We start from the raw sequence: 20974 nt of genomic DNA, 5'->3' as shown, positions 1-20974 counted from the left end.
GAAAAATACAGATACACAAACACACACGCACACACACACACACACACACACACACACACACACACACACACACACACACACACACACACCCCACACACACATATATATATATATATATATTATATATATACATATATACAACGGGCTTCATTCCGTTTCCGTCTACCAAATCCACTCACAAGGCTTTGGTCGGCCCGAGGCTATAGTAGGAGACACTTGCCCAAGGTGCCACACAGTGGGACTGAACCTGGAACCATGTGGTTGGTAAGCAAGCTACTTACCACACATGCATATATACAGACATATATGTGCATACTTGCATATATATGTATATACAAATGCATATACTTGCGCAGGACATCACAGAACGTAAACAACATGAAATACGAAATACGAAAATATGGAATACGAAGTTTTTTTTTGGCGAACAACGAAAGAAACAAATAGAAAACAAGACATGCAATTATTTATATTATTTATATTTGACGGATATTTGTCCTCATCTTGTTTATTGTTATCAACGTTTCGGCTGATATACCTTCCAGCCTTCATCAGGTGTCTTGGGGAAATTTCAAACCCGGGTTCTCATTCCTAAGGTATGCCCACGAGCATATGGCGTAGTGGTTAAGAGCGCGGGCTACTAACCCCAAGATTCCGAGTTCGATTCCAGGCAGTGACCTGAATAATATAATTAATAATAATAATAATAATAATAATAATAATAATAATAATAATAATAATAATAATAATAATAACTACAACAACATCCAAAAATACCTTAGGAATGAGAACCCAGGTTCGAAATTTCCCCAAGACACCTGACGAAGGCTGGAGGGTATATCAGCCGAAACGTTGTGTTAACAACAAACAAATATCAGTCAAATGTAAATAATGTAAACAACGCACATAATTCCACGTTTCTTAAATATAGAACTGTAAGACATGCAATACACACACACACACACACACACACACACACACACACACAGACACACACACACACCACACACACACACACAATCACAACAACACCAAAACATTATTCTTCAACAAAAGTACTATTGACAGTGACTTCGAAGTTTCACCCAGTCCGCTGATGGCTTAGCTGTCAATACTATTCTTGTTGAATAATATATTTGTACTCGGTCAAATGTATTGAGAATATTCAATTTGATGTGAACTGTTTTATATTATAATATAAAACCTAACACAATATGTGTATATATATATATTATATATATATATATATATAATATATGCTACAAACACATACATACATGCATACACATACACGCACATACACGCACACACATACAACACAACATACACACATACACATACACAGAAGGAAAATAGTCTTCATCTTAAAGAACTCAGTGCCTGTGAAAACGTAGTTACGTACATAACATTCATCAGAATTGAGAATATGAATCTATTGATCATAAATATTCATGTTTCGTCTTGTAACTGGTCATAGTATGAATTAGAAAAATCAATCGCCATTACACCCTCAACAATATGCTATTTGGCTGAGTCAGCCGAAATAGTATGAGGAATATGTATTTTATTTTGCTCGAGTCAAACTTCCTGATTGTCCTGCGCTCCTACAGGTAAAACTCAGAGTGGCAAGAGATTATATAATAGCATTTCTACTATAGTATTTAGTAACTTTTTTTTTCACCGTTAACACTCTGTGTTCGTGCGCGCGTGTGTGGATACAAGGTGGCCCAAAGTCACGAACCATGCACATTTTAAAAACAACACTTTATATTTAATTACAATAAATAACGATGAATATACACGTATATGTACATGATGAACAGCAACAATAACAACACCAACAACAATAATAATAATAATAATAATAATAATAATAATAAAATATAATAATAATAATAATAATAATAATAATAATAAAATAATAAATAATAATAAAATAAACAAAACATCCAAAAATACCTTAGGAATGAGAACAGGTTCGAAATTTCCCCAAGACACCTGACGAAGGCTGGAGGGTATATCAGCCGAAACGTTGTGTTAACAACAAACAAATATCAGTCAAATGTAAATAATGTAAACAACGCACATAATTCCACGTTTCTTAAATATAGAACTGTAAGACATGCAATAACACACACACACACACACACACACACACACACACACAGACACACACACACACACACACACACACCACACTCACACACACACACAAACATTATTCTTCAACAAAAGTACTATTGACAGTGACTTCGAAGTTTCACCCAGTCCGCTGATGGCTTAGCTGTCAATACTATTCTTGTTGAATAATATATTTGTACTCGGTCAAATGTATTGAGTAATATTCAATTTGATGTGAAATTGTTTTTATTATAATATAAAACCTAACACAATATGTGTATATATATATATATATATATATATATATATATATATATATGCTACAAACACATACATACATGCATACACATACACGCACATACACGCACACACATACACACACATACATACACACATACACATACACAGAAGGAAAATAGTCTTCATCTTAAAGAACTCAGTGCCTTGTGAAAACGTAGTTACGTACATAACATTCATCAGAATTGAGAATATGAATATATTGATCATAAATATTCATGTTTCGTCTTGTAACTGGTCATAGTTATGAATTAGAAAAATCATATCGCCATTACACCCTCAAACACATATGCTATTTTGGCTGAGTCAGCCGAAATAGTATGAGGAATATGTATTTTATTTTGCTCGAGTCATAACTTCCTGATTGTCCTGCGCTCCTACAGGTAAAACTCAGAGTGGCAAGAGATTATATAATATGCATTTCTACTATAGTATTTAGTAACCTTTTTTTTTCAACAGTTAACACTCTGTGTTCGTGCGCGCGTGTGTGGATACAAGGTGGCCCAAAAGTCACGAACCATTGCACATTTTAAAAACAACACTTTATATTTAATTACAAATAAAATAACGATGAATATACACGTATATGTACATGATGAACAGCAACAATAACAACAACAATAATAATAATAATAATAATAATAATAATAATAATAATAATAATAATCCTTTCTACTCTTGGTACAAGACCTGAAATTTGGGGGAGGGGGCTAGTCGATTGAATCAACCTCAGTAGTCCACTGGTAATCCTTTTACCGCCTCCGAATGGATGAAAGGCAAAGTCAACCTCGGCGAAATTTGAACTTAGAACGTAAGAACAGACGAAGTGTTGCTAAGAAGCATTTTGCCCAGCGTGCTAACGATTCTGTCAGCTCGCCACCTTAATAATAATGATAATAATAGTGGCTCTCATGGCTTCTGATCTTAACTGATTGGAAGTGTTATCATGTACATTGTTTTGTCTTGGTATAAATGATGTGCTACAGCAAATTTTCTGCTCAACACCACAAATTTACTTGACCATAACCAGTTGAGCATGTCCCTTAGTGGTTGATGATATGTGCATCTCTGATCACGAGCAGGAATAGTTGGGGAGCATCATGTGCTGAGAGGAATTCTTTGGAGTTTGAGTAATTTACCTCTGGAAATATGGGTGTTTTGTTCATCATCCTTAAACAAACCTTTTTCAAGGACTCTTTGAGTGGGATGGGCTACTCGATGTGAAGAAAATTCTAACTGGGCCCAACCTGCAAGGTCATGCGCTGTTTATCTTTATAAAAGATAACCATGTTGCGTACATGTGGTTGTGATGCATGTGCCTGATGTACCCTTATCAGATGGGTAGTCATGATGGGTATATAGGGATTCGTATATTTGTATCCCAGTGTCACTTAGATGGCATGAGCTGCTTCCTCGCTCAATAATAATAATAATAATAATAATAATAATAATAAATAATAATAATAATAATAATATGATATATAAATAATAATAATAATAATAATAATAATAATAATAATAATAATAATAATAATAATAATAATAATAATAATAATCTATTTCTTTATTGCCCACAGGGGACTAAACATGGAGGGGACAAACAAGGACAGACAAAGGGATTAAGTCGATTACATCGACCCCAGTGCGTAACTGGTACTTAATTTATCGACCCCGAAAGGATGAAAGGCAACGTTGACCTCGGCGGAATTTGAACTCAGAACGTAACGGCAGACGAAATACCTATTTCTTTACTACCCACAAGGGGCTAAACACAAAGAGGACAAACAAGGACAGACAAACAGATTAAGTCGATTATATCGACCCCAGTGCGTAACTGGTACTTATTTAACCAACTCCGAAAGAATGAAAGGCAAAGTCGACCTCGACGGAATTTGAACTCAGAACGTAACGGCAGACGAAATACCGCTAAGCATTTCACCCGGCGTGCTAATAATGATATTATGTAATATGAATAAAATGTCAATCGTTTTGGTGCGTGACTTTTCGCCTACGCTGTATGTATGTATGCATATATATATATATATAATATATATATATTATATATATATATATATATATATATATATATATACATGCACATGTTTTAGTGCAGAAAATACAAGTGGTTGGATGTCGAGGTTATCACATTCTGGAATTATTTCGAATAAAAATCTTTAGTTGAATATTGACGGTTGGTTGAGCTTATGAGTGAAAAGAATATTGGAAAATATATCAACAGACATTTAACGGGAAAACTATATCAGAGAGTATTCGTCAGGGTGTGATTGTGTGTGTGTGTGTGTGTGTGTGTGTGTGTGTCGGCCAAACTACAGTTCTCTGTGTTTATTATTAGCCCTATGCCACGACCACGCATACACCAACTTATGTTTAATAATAGAACGACAGTGTGTGAAATTACACTTCCTGGAGAAACTGTTCGATTTACAATCGATATCCTATTGAATAGTCTGCTGATACCAAATAGCATATACCCCCACTATTAACCCCACCTTACCCCCACTAGCAGCGTCATATACATTAAAAAAATAGATCTAACGTCCAACTGTAGCTGTCAGCGTGCAAGATATGGGAGCCGGTAAATATCCCTTAAGTAACTAACTTGCTCTAAAATAATAAATTTCTCTCACGGAGATAAACAAAGCCTTTACTTTATCGACCGACCTGCTAGAAATATCATGAGTAGCCATATCTCCCTCCCAACACACCCTTCTCCCGCCTACTTTCTCTTTCTATATACATACAGACATATTGATGTGTGTGTGTTGATGTCTGCATGTATTTATGTATGTATATGTGTTAGTGTGTGTGTTTACGCACACAAACATCACACATACTAGAGTAGTACCAATAAAACATGATGGGTTGTATTTTTGTCTCCTTTCAGTAATTCTTAATCTTTCTGCTTCAAATCTTGTCTCATTTTGCCTTCATTCAATTAGTCTTTATCCATTTACTTTGAGCCATGTCTACCTCTCATTCTAACTCACCTCTCCTTAAAATATTTTCTCTTCCACTTCTCTCAACTCACTGTTTTTCCCTTCCATATTTCTATAAGGTGACAGAAACTGTTTAAAATCAACAACAAAAAGTGACGTGCGACTTAGTCTTTTACATAGAGAGATATATAGTAATATATATGTGCAGTTGGTATGAATACAATTATAGATTTATACATGTATAGTGTGTGATGGATCAGTGCTGCAGTTATGTACGATGTAGGTAAAGAAAACTATTCATAAAATAAGTTTCCTCCGCGTTATGGAAAATCTAGTTTCGAACTTTCGTATCTACGGAAACTGTAAAGTATAAACACTAATTTCGAGTGAATTCTACCAATTAAAAAAAACCCCAAAAACTAGGATCTTTTCAATCTCAGTCAGAGATTTTTGATTAATTTTTTTTAGCTAAACAGTTTGAAACTTCGTATACTGGTTGAATGTGTCACGTAGAACACGGTTTACTCTTTACGTTTTTGGCAAAATGTTGTATTTTAGAAGTTATTTCTGTTAAAGTTGTCATATTTGGGTAATTTTAACCAGACAATGGCGTGTATCCAGCCGAAGAAAGTTACTGCTGTTTGCGAAAGTAATGGAAGAGCAACAACATCCAGGTCGTCTGTTTTGGACGCTGCATACATGTATGTACGTAAATACACAGACATATGTATACGTATGCACACACACACTAATACATACATACACATGCAACTTTTAGAACCCTGAGGAAAGGAAAGGGACGTGGGTGTGAGGAATATATAGCATTAAGGAGGGAGGTGGATTTTGAAGTTGACGACGGTTGTTCATGCTGTCCATCACACACACATACACACACACACACAACACACACACACACACACACACACACACACACACATGCACTCATACACACATTCATATGTAAAGCTGATAAATGGAAGCATGGAAAAGGAGAGGGTTTAATAGATTAATATGCAGTGGCGGGAGTTGGTTCCGAGTTCAAATTCCGCCGAGGTCGACTTTGCCTTTCATCCTTCCGGGGTCGATAAATTAAGTACCAGTTACGCGCTGGGGTCGATGTAATCGACTTAATCCCTTTGTCTGTCCTTGTTTGTCTCCTCTGTGTTTAGCCCCTTGTGTGTAGTAAAGAAATATATATAAGCTGTCGTTCAGATCGTCAACATACCACCTCTTTCTTCGTTCTCTCTCTCTTTCTCTTTCTCTCTTTCTCTACGATTTGCTGAAAATAACAACCAAATCTCTCTCAACGTCACACGCTAACATTATATAAACGAGAGGACACATTGGATAAGATGGAAAAAAATCACACGCGCACACACGTATGTATTCCCTATAAAAGAACTTTGTTTTTCTCACCCACCTTTTTTATCTTTTATATTTTTCTCTCCCCCCACTCTCTTTCATGACCCAATGACCCAGAAGTTGTTGCTCTTCCATTACTTTCGCAAACAGCAGTAACTTTCTTCGGCTGAATACACGTCACTGATTGGTTAAAATTAACCAAATACGACAACTTTAGCACGAAATAACTTCTAAAATACAAAATTTTGTCAAAAAAATTAAGAGTAAACCGTGTTCTACGTGACATATTCAGTCAGTATCCGAAGTTTCAAACTGTTTAGTTAAAAAAAAAATTAATTTAAAAATCTCTGATTGAGATTGAAAATATCCAGAAACGTATATCACAATACTATAAAAGTATAAAAAATACTTCTTTATTTTAAATTAACAGAAATTATTTCAAATATATTTCTCGTAATTTTTCTGTCATCAGTCTCTGTACATTTTTGTTGCTGATAAGCTATCACTTCAGTTCTTTGTCTAATAAATTTTTTTCATTTTCTCTTGACATTCTTGCTAACACCTCCTCGTTTTCTACCCTCCCCACTTTATTTGCGTGTGTGCGTCAATGCAACTGACCAATTAGTTTTGCTACTAATGTTAATCATAGAATACTTGCCCCCACATTCCACAACTCTCACCCTTCAGCATTACTCCGCTGCCTCCTTTTATTTTCTCATTTCCACTAGTCTTGCCAATGTACATCTCTATTTGTTTGGACTCTGATGCTTTTACTAACGGTATAAGGTCTTGTCTATCGTCGCCACTTAATGTATTTTAAAAATTTTGATACTGGAGAAAAACTTAGCTGTTTTGTAAAATCATTCTAGTTTGTAATGTCTGCAGTGAGAACAAAAGGTGATTATAAAGACGAAATTAGAAACAACTCTTCCATTATATGTTCACGCATTTAGCAGAGTAACTATCTCAGTAGCTAACATTTTTTTCTCAAATAGATCTGATATGAAATAGTTCTTGAGTGTATGGATCAATGACCACACTAAATATAATGTACCTGTAAACACGATGGTGATTCAAGCCAGAGTTTAAAGTTTGTATGACGCTTTGCAAAGAAAAGTGCAACTTCAGATGCAAAACTTTTTCTGGATGATAGTAGCTGGCCTGAAATGTTCAAATTGCACAGCATTAAAATGACGCATGAAGCGCCTCTTGAGAGGCCGAAAAAAGTGATTGCTCAAGGAAGCCACAGACCTGAACAAAAATACAAAATTGATGTGTCTGGTTTATATGGAAACGCAAACAAGCGTTTTTTATAATTCTAGTGAAGGAAAATCGCTGTGAGCTTTTAACATTTTCTAAATTTGTCTTGTTAGAGGAAAATTGCAAGGTTATATGATATTAAACTCCCTTATGTATCACCCGCAAAATTTAAGAGCTTTCAAGAATTATGCTAAGTTTAATCTAGCCATGATTTGGCTTTAAAATAAAAAGGCTTCGATGTCTATGAGTCATTTGCACCATTGATTTACAAATTTGGTCTGCTGTAGAAAGGTATTGTATCAGACGTAATATTTCCATTAAAGTGTTGCTCTCTTTAGACAATGCACCAAAGCACTGAGTGAACTTAAATGATCTTTCTGATAATATGAGAGTGGAATATAGTCCCCAAAATATAACTATTTTTGCTCTAGTCAATAGATCAACGTGTGATAGCTAACTTCAATATATAATATATATATATATATATATATATATATATATATATATATATATATATATATATATATATATATATATATATATTATATATATATATATATATATATATATGTGGGGGGGGTATGTATATATACAGTGGCGGACTGGGTCTAAAAATATTGGTTGCCAGGAGACTAAGGGTGCCCATCCGCAACTACAATACCATCATTTAATTTTTTTAAAAAGTATTCTTTTCAATTGTCTACAAACACAGCCAGGCAGAAATAATTAATGTATTCTTCCAGGTATGCATAAACAATTCTCAAACGTGAGGCGATGGGCTCCTTAGATACTAACACGGGTCCCCATAAATGGATTCTCATGGCGCAGGGGCCTACTTGCCAACGAGTATGCTGGCAATCTGGCCAGTCCGCCTCTCTCTCTCTCTCTCTATATATATATATATATTACAGACAAGAAAGTAAATTTTGAACAGTGTAGCTGTGAAAACAGCAGAAAGATTGGATATTTTTTTACCCTTATAAGACGGAAAAAAGTTGCCAGCAGGCGGCCATCTTATAAGGGTAAAAAAAAAAACCCCAAAATTTCAGCTGTTTCCACAGCTATACTGCGTTTGAAATTTACTGTCTTGTCTGTAAAATACCATATATGTAATTGCTATTTTTACAAACATAAGAAATTGTTTTCTTTAAATATTACAAAATGAAAAGAAACCGATAGCAACGAAAACACAGATTCATAGCACAGTTAAAATAAGGCGGGCGGACGGAGCAGACTTTCTAACTAACACGCATTGAATAATGCATTATATTGTATTATTCGAGAGTGGTTGGCGGAAAGTGATTTGAAGGATATATGCCTTGTGATATTTATTTCTGTTCGAGTTACGTCAAGGTCGACTTTTGTCTTTCGTCCCGCCCGAAGCCGATAAAATAAGCTTTACACAAAGCACTGAGGCCAGTATAATTCGCTAAAACACTTGTAGGCGATTCCTAAGCATGGCTGCGTTCCGGTGTTTGAAAGCAATAAAAGAACAATTATGCTATGTTTAAGTGTGCGTGTGCGTTCTCACATATGTATAATATATGTGTGCGTGTATGTATATTTGTATGTATGCATGCATATATATATATATATATATATATATATATATTATATATGTATATATATATATATATATATATTATATATATATATATATATATATATATATATATAAATGTATATGTGTGTATAGATATTTGCGTTTCCATTTTTTTATTGCCCATAAATATAGAAAAATATTTAACCAAAATTACACTTAGCTATGCCACCAGAGGTAGTTTCTCGAAAACAATGTTGTCAATTAACAATAAATAATAATAATAATAATAATAATAATAATAATAATAATAATAATAATAATAATAATAATAAATGAATTGAATTATTCCAATGGCAAGATTAGTAAAATTCAAACTTGTAATTGTCTTAAACCCGATGCGTTTCCGCTTTTTAAGAATTGTCTTTCAAAATCCACCATTGGCTGTTGAATCAAATATTTACCTTAAGGGAATCATATACATTCATACATATACATAACCATTAACCTATTAAAGTTAAATTCAACCAACATTTATTTCGAAATAATCCTTGAACAAAATAATGGAAACACCTTAACATTTCAGACAAATTTATTTTAATCTGGGGTAGGACCGCCTTTGGCAGTAATTACAGCTTGTATTCTACGAGGTATGGACTCGTACAAAGTTTAAATTGTTTCGAAAGGAAGTTTTGTCCATTCTTCAGCTAAAACAGTTTCCAGTTCTGGTAGTGATGATGGTAGAGGATATCGACTCTTTATTTGTTTTTCTAAAATGCATCATAAATGTTAAATAATATTGAGATCTGGGGACTGTGGTGTCCAGATAAGATGTTCAACTTCACTAGAATCTCCTCGTGCCATTCAGTAACAACTTTAGCTGTGTGTGAACTGGTGCATTATCATCCTGAAAGATTGCGTTTCCTTCCGGAAACAGTTCCGCAATCATAGGATGAATTTGATCAGATAAAATGCTTAAATAGACTTGACTGTTTATTCTGCCATGAAGGGAAACCATTGGGCTGGCGGATCCCCCCTCCCCCGCTCATCACAGATCCTCCTCCATGTTTAACAGTTGGAAGAATGCAGTCTGGGTCAAATGCTTCTTTTGGTTGTTTCCACACGTATACTCGGCAGGTGGTTGGAAATAAGGTAAAGAATGACTCGTCCGAGAAAATAACATTCTTCCACTATTCCAGGGACCAATTCTGTAGGTTTTTGCTCCACTCTAAACGCTTTGAAACAATTGTTTTTGAAGTAGTGCTTTTCTAGTTGCAGCCCTCTCGTGAAATCTGGCTTTGTGCAGCTCCCGGCGACAGCTTTTGCGGAAATTAGGTTCTTGAGGTGGTCATTAAGCTCTGCAGTAATTTTGGGAGAAGTACTTTTGTGATCCTTTCTTACAATTCACGTAAGAGTCCGATAGTCTCTATCTGAAAGTTTTGGTTTTCTTCTGGAGTTTTGTTTCAATGAGTAGGTTTTTCCTTCTTTCTCAAAGGCTGTCATCACTTTCGAGACAGCACTTCTTGATACACCAAACATTTCGGCTGTTTTCGTTATGCTAGCGCCTGTCATACGAGCACCAACAATTAGACCTCTTTGAAATGAATTTTAAGGAATTTTAAGGAATTTTAATTACCTTCTTCTGTTGATATCTGAAAAGAAACAGCAATTTTAGCAAAACATATTAAGCAACACTAATAATATATAAAAACATAAAAATAAACAAGCTTTTGATGGTTTTATAGATAGGTGCAGGAGTGGCTGTGTGGTAAGTAGCTTGCTTACCAACAACATGATTCCGGGTTCAGTCCCACTGCGTGACACCTTGGGTAAGTGATTTCTACTATAGCTTCGGACCGACCAAAGCCTTGTGAGTGGATTTCGTAGACAGAAACTGAAAACCCGTCGTATATATGTTTATATGTATATATGTGTGTGTGTGTGTGTGTGTGTGTGTGTGTGTGTGTGTGTGTGTGTGTGTGTGTGTGTGTGTGTGTGTGTGTTTGTGTGTTTGTGTTTGTCCCCCCAATATCGCTTGACAACCGATGCTGGTGCGTTTACGTCCCCGAAACTTAGCGGTTCGGCAAAAAGAACCGATAGAATAAGTACTAGGCTTACAAAGAAAAGTCATGGGGTCGATTTGCTCGACTAAAGGTGGTACTCCAGCATGGCTGCAGTCAAATGACTGAAACAAGTAAAAGAGCAAAAATTATTTCAAAATTATGATGCTTATGATGCTAGGTGTTTCCATTATTTTGTCCAACCCCTATATATAGACATTTAAAAACCGTCTACCACCCAGCATCATCATCAGAAGGAGGCCAACTACCAGCACTATGTGAGTTTAGTGAGAAAAACATGTGAACTTCCAATACTAATATCATGAGAGATTAATCTAATTTATTTAAATATATTTTCCCTTCTCTTAAAGCACGCTTAAATGGGCTTTAAAACAATTGAAACCGGTAACATGTTTTAATAAAAATGTAAATATTCTCTTTTATTTTTGATAAAGTTTTCAAAACATAATTTTTTAAAAAGCTTTTTTGTGGTTGCCACCGGATTATATAAATCCATATAATGTGCATTCAATTTATATATATATTCTGTGAGACCAAAAGTATAAACGTGTTCTTTACAACTTCATGTTAGAACTATGATGTAGGATCTGATCTATGTTTATGTTTGTGATTTAAGCAAGCATTATATAAGTCTAACCATGATTTCGTTCAGACGATTGAGTATACATGCCAGCGAGGTGCAAAGTACTGAAGAAATGCAATTATCTTTTTACTTTCAAAACTGTTGATATGTACGGCAGACGGACCGAACGACACTGCTGTTTGAATGAAGCAGCCCCTGATCATCTCATATAAATTAACACGCACACACACACACACACACACACACACACACACACACACACACACACACACACACACACACACACACACACACACACACACGCACGCTCGCACGCACACACACACACGCACACACATGTTGACGTCATAAAAATTTCGAGAGAACGTGAAATAATTCCTTTTGGGAATAGTGAAACTCGAATTAACGAATCTATAAATAACATCGTGTAAATATTGGGTTTAAAATGCCTTTGGGTAAAAAGAAGTGTGTGTGTGTGTGTGTGTGTGCTTAACGCTATGGAAAACAGAGATAGATAACGACTTTGGCGATTTTTTTTTTGAATTAGCTAAAACATTTGACAGAAGGTTTTAAGTATTTATGACATGTATATAATAGCTGTGATGCGATTATTATCAACGTGTTGTTAACTTTCAGATAGAGGAAATGCTTTCCTTTTCTTTTTCTTCTTGTTTTTAGCTATATTAATATTTCCAGGGTGTTTTATGATTCTTCCAGGCGGTTTAACAACGTTATAAGAATTCTGTGTTTCTTTTTCTCTTCTTTGTGTATGTGTGGGTGTGTGGTGGTAGTGGTGGCGGTGGTAGTAGGGGGTGAGGTATTTAAATTTTACTGTTTCAAGTATTTCATGTATTGTGTTTGATATATTGTTGAAGAATGAAACAATAAAAAAGCATTTTTGTTGATTTTTATTTGCATGTGTGTTGAGGAGGGGTGGCTTTGCTGATTGTATTTATATCCTGGTTTAAGCTTTAACCAAGATGTTATAGCATAAATATTAAATACTTAAACTTTTTCAGATATCCGTTGAAGAGTGATAAAAGTTGTTTCTGTATAAGCCGGAGTTTTTTGTATTTATGCATTTATCTGGTCCCACGAGTGCCATATTAGAGAGTTTCTATAGCATTTATATTCATTGATATTTAACCGGATTAAAATATAAGATAACAATGAAATCGATACAGAATAGTTGCAACTGAACGTGTTAGTAGATATTGAATTTGCATATTTACATATTTACAGCCAATGGGTAAACGCTTGTGTCGCTTTCACCGGTGCTGTTTTGCATCCAGTGACCGTTTCCTAAACTCTTAACACTTATTAGCGTTGTCCACCAAATAGAAAATGCTTGAAAACACACATGTTTAGTTTTCGTTCCTGTTTGAGTCAATAAAGAAGCAGATGTGCGGTCGCTTTGTTAAAAATTGCAGTCAAGACTCCTCCAAGTCATATGTTATCATTTACTATCTTAAGTAGATTGGTATATCTGGGGAACACATATTCATTGAATGATATCTGCCACTTGATTCTAAGTAATTTGAGTGTGCTAAATACGAATTTCAACTCGGCTTAGCTTTATCAGTTCCTGATTCTTGTCAGCAACCTATGTGTAATTTTCCAGATTTTTCAAATTAGGACTAAAAAGTTAAGTGACGTGTTCAAATTTATTTTCAAGTTTCATGAATACAAGCAGTTCAAACTACTGTGAAATTACATTAGAACGATAGAAATGACTTGAAAGAAAAATAATAAAGAGATATGAAGCTTTCAGTCGGGCAAAAATTTTAAGACTTTCTAGCGTATTTGCTTGTTGATGGCAAGTCTCTTTTCAAGCAACAACAGAAATCCGCCATCATGTGGGAATCCCAGCGTCCCTAGTACCGTTCCTCCATAATTTTGATACCCTGGTGGAATCTCTCCTCTTGTTCGTAACTTACAGCACCTAAATTCCTTGGAAATTAGTCAAGATAGCTATTCAAAAAATGCATTTTTATGCTCATGTTGATACCTAACTTTTTGTAGTCTTTTAGAAGTTATTTTACGACTTCTTCGTAGATATCTGCGCTATAATTGCCTAAAAAGTTCTCTATCAAGTCCACGAATGGGAACTAGGCATTTTTCTTTCGCGTTCATGCATGACATTAGGAAAATCGCAGTCTTTAATTAATGTTCTTATTTGTGAACCGTCGAAAATTACCACCTTGATTTTTTCATAACTCAAACTTGGAAATTTTGAAGTTATGTATTTGAAACACTTACCATTTGTATCAAAAGTTTTTACATATTGTTTAATGAGGCCTAGTTTGATATGCAGAGGAGGAAATATGATTTTTATCTCTGTCACTAAGGATGGATTAATTACGTTTTTCTCTCCGACAGTATGTAATGTTCGAGCTGGCCAGGTTTGTTTGAAATCATGTTCTTCCTTGGCTTTGCTGTCCCATAAGCAACGGACAAAGGGGTATTTACTATACCCTGCTCTCTATAAGATTTAAAACCTTTTCTATATGTTCATACTTTTCTTTTAATTTTGTTGAGTGCCCAGTCGGATCGAGCCGTATACATTGCCATTGTGCAACAACACACACTTAAAACTTCTTTCGACCAGTCTAAAAACAAGCGCCAATCATTTGCATCGTAAGACTCAACCCCCATCTCCTGTAACAAAGTACGTATGTCGCAGCAATATACTAAACTATTTCCTGTTTTAAAATATTTAAGAAGTTCTCTGTAAAATGTAATATATGTGTTTGAAGTAAGCAAATTTTTCTCTCTAAGTCATAAAGCTAAAATTTGCGCTTTGGCAAATTTAGATCCCTTACAAGGTCATTCAACTCGGCTTGGTTACACTTTTGTGGATCATTTTGACTTTCAAATACGCTGGGGTCAAAATCGGTGTCAAACTCCTCAGAGTGCATAACAAAATTTTCTAGAACATTTTCAACTAATTCTTCAGGTGGCAGACTCTTAAATATTGGAATGGAGATTTCATTTGAATGTAACACAGGTCGTATCGCGGTGCCGAAATTTGCGTACTCGATTCAATGTTTATTTTTCTTAGTGAAGACCGAATAAAATTAGGACCTGATAGAGCAAAACCGAGTAAAATAATCGTGCTCAACGTACCCCAGTAACCTAGAACTAACCATCAAATCTAATTCAATAGACAAAAAATTGAGCTTTGTTCCCTATGATCGTTAGATGTTTTTATTGAGCCTTCATGTTTACTGTTAATATTTTTAAATCCGGTCGATGGAATATTAAGTTTGCCATAGGAAAGTAGTACTAACACCTAATATTATCTTGAGAGACGAAAATACAACAGTTCAGAGCCGCATGTTGGCCATCGTTAGTTTAGAAATATGATAATTCTTTAGCAAAGGGTCTTTCTATTTAACTAGTGGAAGAAATAGCCTTCAAAATCGTAGACCTATGCCAACTGGTCCACTTAGAACGTTTTCTCAACACGGGCCTCGTCTTAAAATGTGGTGTTGACGATAGTCCTAAGCATAAACAATAAACGGATTTTTTTCCCCTTAGAATAAACTATGTGAAGCCTTTCGTGTACAGCTGCAGGCATGGCTAAGTGATAAGAAGCTTGATCCAAAACCACTTAGTTCCGGTTTCCGTCCCACAGCGTGGCACCTTGAGCAAGTATCTTCTACAATTGCCACGGGCCGACCAAAGCCTTATGAGTGGATTTGATAGACGGAATCTGAAAGAAGCCCATCTAATGTTGTGTGTGTGCTTTTCCCCACCCCCGCCTAATCGGTATTAGTTTGTTTACGTCTCGGTAACTTAGCAATTCAGCAAAAGAGGCCGATAGAATAAGTACTAGGCTTTAAAAAGAAGCACTAAGATCGATTTGTTCGACTAAACCCTTCAAAGCGATCCCCCAGATTGACCACGGGTCAAAGACTAAAACAAATAAAAGATAAAAGATTCTATGTGATAGAGAACCTGTATTCCGTTGGATGGCATTTCATGTTTCTTCCAACAGCAAATTATAACAACAATCTATTTTCTGTGGGTTTGCACCCTGCATATCACAAATTAAAAACCCATATGCTATTTTTGATTTGTGACGCATTGTGGATCAAATCTAAAAAATATTTTTGAAGTTAAAAATACGGAAAAATATAAAAAAAACTAATAGCTTCTTTCTTTATCTTATTAATCATACTTGTGTATAACAAAATTATAAAAAACGTATTTTTTTCAAGAAGCTCACGCATTAATTCTAGATTTTCGAATTATATTTAAAAAGAAAATGCTATGCACCAAGATACCTCCTGCGGTGCACAATTATATACTGGTGTTTCACAACGTGTAGTTCTTCTATTAATAACATTGTTTCCGTCGAATAGCAACTTACAGGCCGTCTGTTAAAAACCTGTATTCCGTTGGATAACGACATATATTCTCTCAGATAGCAGCCTACATTCCGTCTGTTAGCAATCCGTCACATAATATTATATGTTTCGTCTGTTAGCAACCTATCAACGCGTTAGTTAGCAACTTGTATTTCGTCATATAGCAACCTATATTGGGTTGGTTTATAACTTACTAGCAGTATCGCCCGGCGTTGCTCGGGTTGTAAGGGAAATAACTATATAAGCATTTTTAGAGAGTTATAGCCAAAAAATAGCAAAAAAATGCATTAAAAATTGAAAAAAAATTAAGGTAAATTTTTTTAAAAATCGTTGACACATCGTAGATATTTTTAGAGAGTTACTTCCCTTATCTAAAAGCGAAAAAATGCATTAAAATGGAAAAATATGATGGTAAATTTTTTTTAAATCGTAGACTCATCGTAGACGCACGCTAATACCCAGAAGGGCTCGATATGAATCACGACTATAAGATACCCGCTTTTGGTTAAACTGCACCGCAAAATGTGGGAGTAGTTAGGAATCTAAATCGTAGGAGACAGACACACAACTTCACTCTTATATAAGATGCTTTTTTTTTTCAGTCATAGAGTTAGATTTATGAAGGTCTTCAGTAGAAAATCCTTCGAATTCTGACTCGCTGCTTGATATAATGAAATTCGTATCCATTTTTTGTCAGAATTACAAATTTTGAAAACACAATAGGAACAAATTTCGGAAAAAAATCTCCCATAATTCACGGAATTAAAATTACACTTCGATTTTTGTACAAAACTGTATTTGAAGTGTTTACGAAGTATAATACGTGTTTTCACGAATGTACTAAAGAGATTTGCTCTGATATTCTCATTTAAATATGAATAGGTAAATTCGGGCGGCTTGGTAACGAAAGGGTTAAACGGATGCATACATTTATTAATCTCTTATTATAATAACTATATATAAGTGTCGTCTGTTTATACATAAACACTGTTTCATACTGCAATTATATTACATATATCTATATATAATATTATATAATAAAATATATACAGAGTAAAATAAAAACCAATTTACCTTTTCTGTCCGTCCGTGTGTCTTTGCAAATGTGTTGGAATGATAAGTGAGTTGTCTTTTGGCGCCTTTTTTACTAATAACAAACACACACGTGTTTGTATGTAGTTGTATGTAGTTGTATATGTATGTGTATGCGTGTGTGTGAGGAATGACACACACACACTCACGCACGCACACATGTACATCAATGCTTTCGGAGTGATATGTTAAAATATTGAGTTTTCTCGAATTTTGTCTTAATTGGTGGTAAAATTGAAAGAAATTTTTTATGGCATCACCCACTGAAGTACTCTGAAAAATCATGGGTACACTCTAATTGAAGAAATTGTGTGAGGAGTAAATCGTTATGTATTTATTTGTTTCTGTTTGCTGTGTTTCTTTATTTTTTGAGTAGTGGTTTAAATACTTTCAGTTTAGTCTTCCTCAAATCACTCTGTCGCTATTTACTTTCATTTTATTCGTTGCACACTGTGGTGTGTGCGTTTGCGTGTGCTGTAAACCAGACTAAGAAAAGCATTTGACATAACACCAGAATGTGAGTTTTCTGTAAATTTTGCTTAATTGGAGTTTAAATTTTAAAAACTGGACCTGGTATGACCCGATGCATTCTACTCTTAAAAATGCTAGGTAAATTGTAATTGAAGAAATCCTATATTGTAGATTTCTATAACTCCCAAAGGGAGGCAGATAAAATCTGCCTTTTATAATAAGAGATATTCTCATCGGTTAGCAATCTAAAACAACTAATACTACAATAAAAATAACATTTCACAAACTTGTTTGCTTTCCATCCATCGAAAGCCTTGCAAAATACATCGCATTGACACGATATCTTGAGCCATATAACCGAAGGTAAGTAACTTAAGGATGCATTTGAATGCTAGATACAGACAGAGTACTGTCTTACATATATAATACAATGTAGTTTAGTGTGTTGAAAAACTCCGATTAACTAAGATAATTAGTGTAGGATTTAGTAGAATTTAAAAGCAATAAACAAGCAAGATAACTCCAGTAAAGTCAGATGACCTAAAGTTTTGTAAAATTAGGACGATGCAGAAGGGTCTTTAAAACCAATTTGTGAAAGTAACGAGTATGTTTCAGTTTTATTAGATTTCTTCAGGGAAGTTTATTCCTGTCGAGTTGTCAAGAATTAGAAATATACAAAAACAGGGAGAAAATAGTGACATTAATTATGAATATTGTCTATATGGCTAACAGAAAATACCTCAGGTGAAAGATCTGCATATACGATAGGATATCACATCGGTAATAAAGTTCCAAATTTTGGCACAAGTTAATTATGAATTAACTCAGAAATCAGATCGATTCGGTAATAACGGAATTTTTTTTAGAAATTTCTGTCAGCTTGCTTCGAGACGCCTGCTTATAGTGATGAATTATATGTAGTTTTTGACGATTTAAAGTTTATTTTCAGCATATTTGGTATGGGATTTTTTTTTTGGCCCTTATTTATAAAGCTGTTTATAATTTTTACCTTAAAAGGTATTTTTAATATGCTTGCTACTGATAAAAAGTTTTTGAAAATGTTATCCAATATTATATATATATATATGTATATATATATAGAGTGTGTGTGTGTGTGTATTTCTTTACATACACACACACCACACACACACACACACACACATACACACACACACACACATACACACACACATACACACAAAGGATAACATCTCCCACCAGCCACGGTGGGAGAAAGTTATCCTTAAAGTTAGCCTCAGACAGAAGGCCTAGCCCGAATTCTTACAACAGAGAAGGCTCTCTTAAATGTCCCGATAATGCAAGAGATGGTGTTACACTGAAAGTAAAATATTTGGGTCCATTTAATTGATTACTCCCTCCCTATAAATATGCAGCCCTGCGCCGATTCTCGAAATTAATATTGGATTCAAATTCTGGCGCAAGGTCAGCAATTTCGAGGGAGGAGATAAGTCCATTACATAGACCCCAGTACCTAACTGATACTTATTTTATCGACATCAAGAGAATGAAAGGCAAAGTCAACTTCGGCGAAATTTGAACTCAGACCGCAAAAACGGACAAAATGCCGCTAAGCATTTTGCCAGGTCTCCTAACGATTCTACCAGATCGTCGCCTTCTTAGAAATCAATATTAACTTCTTCCTCGAGCGGCGAACTGGTGGAATCGTTAGCACGCCGAGAAAATTGCTAAGCAGCATCTCATCGGTCTTTTCGTTCTGAGTTCAAATTCCACCGAGGTTGATTTTGCCTTTTAGCGTTCCGGGGTCGATTATATAAATGCCAGCTGGAAACTGGGTCGATGTTATCGACTTAACCCCTCCCCCGAAATTGCTGACCTTGTACCAAAATTTGAAATTAATATTTGTTCTGAGTTCAACTTTGCAATTCGCCAGGGTTGGTCTATACACAAACGCAGTCGTACAGGAGAGAAACCATATCTCCTGTATCTGTGATTAAATCATTCTCTGAAGGACGTCGCTCAACTACACACACTCAAACAAGAGAAAAAGCAAGCCACTACGATATCTGTGGTAAATAATTCAATAAAAATCGCTTAAGTACACATGAGTATATTTATATGACAGAGTAATCGCTTCAAAGCTGAAAGTTATTCTATGATAAAAAAAATACCTAATAAAACCATAAATGAATTTACACATAAAATAAGACATGAAAAGTGTAAAAATATTTCCCGACACAATCTTTCATAAAATCACAACTTGTGTCTCTATATCTATATTCTATTTTAAAAATATAAATCAGCCGCAGTGTTTAATCGGTACTTTGTTATCGACCTTGAAGACTGAAAGGTCAAAATAACTTCAGTTAGTTTTAAATTCGGAACGTGAAGAGCCTAAATAACTGCAAAATATTTTGTCTAGCGCTTTAAAGATTCTACAATGAAAAGTATTAATAATGTCCCGAGGTTTGTGTTCTTCCCTATAAACCTGTGGTCTTGTTCCGAACTTAGAAATCAGCCTTTAGATATGTTAGTGGCCGAATAAGAAGATAGATAAAATCTCTTGCAAGTAATTATGCTTCGAATCTATATGGTATTAGATTTGTTCTCATTGCGTAACACCTTGGGTACGTGTCTTCTAGCATAGCCCTAGCTAGACGACAGCCTACTGAGTGAAATTTTGGCAGACGCAAACTGTAAAATCTAACAGTGGGAATGACAGTTCTTGTTCTTGTGCAGAAAACTTCATTCGTTGGCTTATTTAACTGAACTTCTATCTGGTCCTTGGTTACCTTTTAAGAGAGTGTCCACTCTGCTGTAAACATTCGAGCCAGTTTTCTAACCTGTGAATAACTTCC

General features: G+C 35.0%; 1 protein-coding gene across 3 annotated transcripts in view; it reads right to left on the bottom strand.

The window, feature by feature from the left end:
• Positions 1-20974, bottom strand: part of LOC118763919 (putative protein TPRXL) — a 185423-nt gene that overhangs the window by 29995 nt on the left and 134454 nt on the right. The window contains exon 1 of one of the 3 annotated variants that reach the window (XM_036503904.1): positions 9316-9470. The exons of the other annotated variants lie outside the window; for them this stretch is intronic. The gene's annotated coding sequence lies outside the window, so the exon portion shown is untranslated. Of the gene's footprint in view, positions 1-9315; positions 9471-20974 lie in introns of those variants that run through there. 3 annotated transcript variants of the gene reach the window in all.

The sequence above is a fragment of the Octopus sinensis genome, linkage group LG6 (assembly GCF_006345805.1).
Source record: "Octopus sinensis linkage group LG6, ASM634580v1, whole genome shotgun sequence".
Classification (NCBI taxonomy): domain Eukaryota; kingdom Metazoa; phylum Mollusca; class Cephalopoda; order Octopoda; family Octopodidae; genus Octopus; species Octopus sinensis.
Note: the sequence above shows the minus strand (reverse complement) of the source record. Positions and strands in the feature narration are given on the sequence as shown.